General features: G+C 62.6%; 1 long non-coding RNA gene across 1 annotated transcript; it reads right to left on the bottom strand.

Moving 5' to 3' along the window:
• Positions 1 to 376: 376 nt before the first annotated feature.
• On the bottom strand, positions 377 to 3353 carry LOC139045465 (uncharacterized). Its single transcript, XR_011503795.1, has 4 exons — positions 3136 to 3353; positions 2908 to 2996; positions 1136 to 1186; positions 377 to 533 (listed from the first exon to the last, which is right to left on the bottom strand). It is a non-coding gene; the product is annotated as an uncharacterized lncRNA (long non-coding RNA).
• Positions 3354 to 3910: the final 557 nt, after the last annotated feature.

Here is a 3910-nt window from a genome sequence, read left to right on the forward strand (position 1 = left end):
CTCTAGGACACAACCCCCGTCTCAAGCCTGTGCCCAGAGCCCACTGTGCGCAGGGGTCCAGGCGCCCCATGGTCAGCCGAGGCCGCAGCAGCCTGGCTGGGGCAGCCCCACTCACTGGACGGCGCAGTCGGGCCGCTGCCCTGGCCAGTTCCCCAGGGCCCGCTCCCCTGCATCCTTTCTGGAAGGGTCTGCCCGGCCAGGCGCTGGCTGGAAGCCAAGCTCCTCCGAGAAACCCGTGTGATTAGCGACAGGGCCCAGCTCCGCAGGATAACTGCGGCCCAGCTCCGCAGGATAACTGCAGCCCAGCATGGCGCGATTATGAAACGGTGCGTCGTGAGCAATTAGCTTTAGTCATTGACATTTTTTTTTAAAGATTTTATTTTTCCTTTTTCTCCCCAAAGCCCCCTGGTACATAGTTGCATAATTTAGTTGTGGGTCCTTCTAGTTGTGGCATGTGGGATGCCGCCTCAGCGTGGCCTGATGAGCGGTGCCATGTCCACGCCCGGGATCCAAACCGGTGAAACCCTAGGCCACTTAAGCAGAGCGCGAGAACTTAACCACTCAGCCACAGGGCCTGCCCCAGTCTTTAAAGCAAAGGAGGTGGAAACTCCTCAATGTGAGGTCAGCAATCCGGGGGAGGGGAGAAGGGCCCCAGCCCCCAGCACAGCAGCGGCCCCATAGGACTCGCGCCACACCTGGGCCGAGGCTGCTGGAACCTGCGACAGAGGCGCCAGGGACCATCTGCACACAGGGGCCATCTCTGCGTGCTCACAGCAAAAACCACTGACCAGAACAGCCCGTTCTGATCCCTGGCCAGCACCCGAGGACAAGTGGGTCCAGATGGACAGGAAGGTGCGGGGGGCGCACTGCTGTCCATGGAGACACGGCCCAGACCACCAGAACCCAGCCGGGAACTGGAGCACACGTGTCGCTTTATTCCCTCTCTGAATGAGCACCCTCGGGCGCCTGCTTCCGGCGATCATCAGGGACACTGTCTTCCCAGCCCTGACTGCAGGCCTGGCGGCTGCTTAGTCCCTCCCACAGCCACAAGGGAGTCCAGGATGGTTTTCTCCTCTTTCCCTGGCAAAGCGGAAAGTCACCTCTGATGGGAGGTCCTGACGCCCCGCAGACTCACCCTGCAGCTCTGCCTTGAGTCCCTGCCAACGGCTGCTCTGGAACTTGCCTGCTGGGCACGAGAAGGAAAGGCATAAACTGGAGCCCCACCTGGCCCGAAGCCGATGCCCTGGCTGGACAGGAGGCAATGCCCGTGTCACCTCCCCCCAACTGCCCAGATGCTGCCTGGGAAACCCAGAGCATCTCCCGACCGCCGAGGACGCCAGCTCCTGCCCATGATGTTGATGGACTGACGAGCTCTTCCTCGCTGCCCACAGAAGAGGGGAGAGGATGCCGCTGAAGCTTCCTGTCTGTCTCAAGTGGCCTTCTCTCCGTCTCTCTTGAGACGCCTGGTGTGCAAGTGACTCAGGAAGCCTAGATGTGATTTAATGAGCGGAGGCCGCACGTGGGTGCACACGTGCAGAGGGACACAGAGTCCTGGCCTCCGAAGAGAGCTTGCGAACACATGACAGTGCGGTCTGCACCCCTGCCGGCTCGGGAAGGGCCCCGAGGGACCACAGGCCATTTGCAGCTGGCAAAATGCAATTTCCTGGTTCGGAGGCTCAAGTTCCAGAACTGAACATTCGTCATGTGCGCCCTGCAAGGCTGCAAATGGCTAGGCTGAGCTGCCCGAGGGAGCCAGAGCAGCTGTTTCACGGTGAAGGGAGAGGGAGAGCCGGACTGGGCCTCCTTCCTGCCAGGAGCAGAGGGAGCCTGCTTGCAGAGGGCCGGCTGAGGGCAGGAGCTGGGGCTCCAGGATGCTCAGAAAGCCCGCCGGCCACTCTGCTCTCTCCCGTCTGTGGGGAGTGCCTCCAGGCTGGCTCCACCGCCCCATCCCTCTATCCGGATCACTTGGTGGAGCTCCGGGAAGGTAAACTAAGCCAGGCATTGGCTGAATTAATCGTAATTAGGAAGGCCGGCCTGCTGCAAATGTAATCATGCGATTCATTTCAAATCCAGATACAATTGACCTGTGGATTACCCACTGTTTGGGACTATCCAAGCTATCGCCTTCCTCCTTCCATGTAGATTGTTCAGAACTTACACCCCCGGTGTGCTCGCCTTCCTGCTGCCGGGGCCAGGCTCCTGCTTCTCACCAGCTGCTCTCATCTCTCTCTGCTGCTCCTCCCCCTCCCCTCCCCCTCCCCCTCCTCCTTCCCCTCCCCTCCTCCTCCCCCTCCCCTCCTCCTTCCCCTCCCCTCCTCCTTCCCCTCCCCTCCTCCTCCCCCTCCCCTCCCCCTCCCCTCCCCCTCCCCCTCCCCCTCCTCCCCCTCCCCCTCCTCCTCCCCTCCCCCTCCCCAGCCCTCCCCCTCCCCCCCTCCTCCTCCCCCTCCCCCTCCCCTCCCCTCCCCCTCCTCCTCCCCCTCCTCTTCCCCCTCCCCCTCCCCTCCCCTCCCCTCCCCCTCCCCCTCCCCTCCCCTCCTCCTCCCCCTCCTCTTCCCCCTCCCCCTCCCCTCCCCTCCCCCTCCTCCTCCCCCTCCTCTTCCCCCTCCCCCTCCCCTCCCCTCCCCCTCCTCCTCCCCCTCCCCTCCCCCTCCTCCTCCCCTCCCCCTCCTCCTCCCCCTCCCCTCCCCCTCCTCCTCCCCCTCCTCCTCCCACTCCCCCTCCCCTCCCCTCCCCTCCTCCTCCCCCTCCTCCTCCCACTCCCCCTCCCCTCCCCTCCCCTCCTCCTCCCCCTCCCCCTCCCCCTCCCCCTTCCCCTCCCCTCCCTCCACCTCCTTCTTCCCCACTTCCTCCTCCTTCTCCTCTTTCCCCTCCTCCGCTTCCTCCTCCCCCTCCTCCTCCCCCAGCCACCTTCTCCCAGTGCCTTCCTGGTCAGGATCCTGGTTCAGGAAACACATCCATCTTGAAGTCTTCATGCTCTGGCCCCCGCTTGACCCAGGCTTCATGTAAAGAGAGAAAAGCAGGCTCTGAGCCAGGACATGGCAGGACTCTGAGTCTCTGTCCTCCTGACAGCTCCCAACCCCCAAAAGCAAACTAGTCGGGGCCAAAACCAGCTGGCAAGAGCTAGCGCACACCCACCGTGAACCGGTTTGCCATGAAATATTGTCGAATCTTGGTCTCGTGGAGACTTAGGAGCCGGGCGAATTGTGTGTCACTCCCGGGAAGGCCCGGCTGAGGGAGGAGGGAAGTTCAGGGCTGGCGGAGAACACCATGCTGTGTGCAGAGAGCCGCCCAGGGTGAGCGGTCAGCAGCTGTGCCTGCGGCCAGTGTGAGAATCAGAACTCCCCCAGCCCCCGGGCGGGAGAAGCAGCTGCCCCATGTGGTCCTAAAAGCCTGGGACCTGGAGCAGGGGAGGGAGGGAGGCAGGACAGGGGCCCTCAGCTCCTCGGAGATCGCTGCTTTCGCTAGAGTTGGCCACGGGTGGCACGTGGTTTTAATGCTGCTCGGTCGTCCCCTGGTGCAGGCAGCCGCAGCGTCCCCGTACTCAGATAAACCAGGAATGGAAAAGGCCTGGACCCCTGAGTCACTCTGTGGAGGAGAGCTGCCCTGGGGAGCTGTCTGGGTCCACGGCAAATTAACGTGAGTGAGATATAAGCTATACTGTGTTAAACCCCTAGGATTTGGGGGTTATTTGTTCCTGCAGCATGGCTAGTTTATACAGACTAAAACATGGGGGTCACATCCCCAGGGCAGAGCTGATTTCCCAGTCCTTCCAGCCCGAGACAGAATTTGGCTCCCACCGCATCCCAGGCAGGGCAGCAGTGAGCAGAGGAAAAGCCCTAAAGAGCGTGGGGTGGCCCGAGAGAAGGGGCGATTGTCCCATGGCCAGCCAGACAAAGGCGCCCCCACCCTG

This window comes from Equus asinus, chromosome 5 (genome assembly GCF_041296235.1).
Source record: "Equus asinus isolate D_3611 breed Donkey chromosome 5, EquAss-T2T_v2, whole genome shotgun sequence".
Classification (NCBI taxonomy): Eukaryota; Metazoa; Chordata; class Mammalia; order Perissodactyla; family Equidae; genus Equus; species Equus asinus.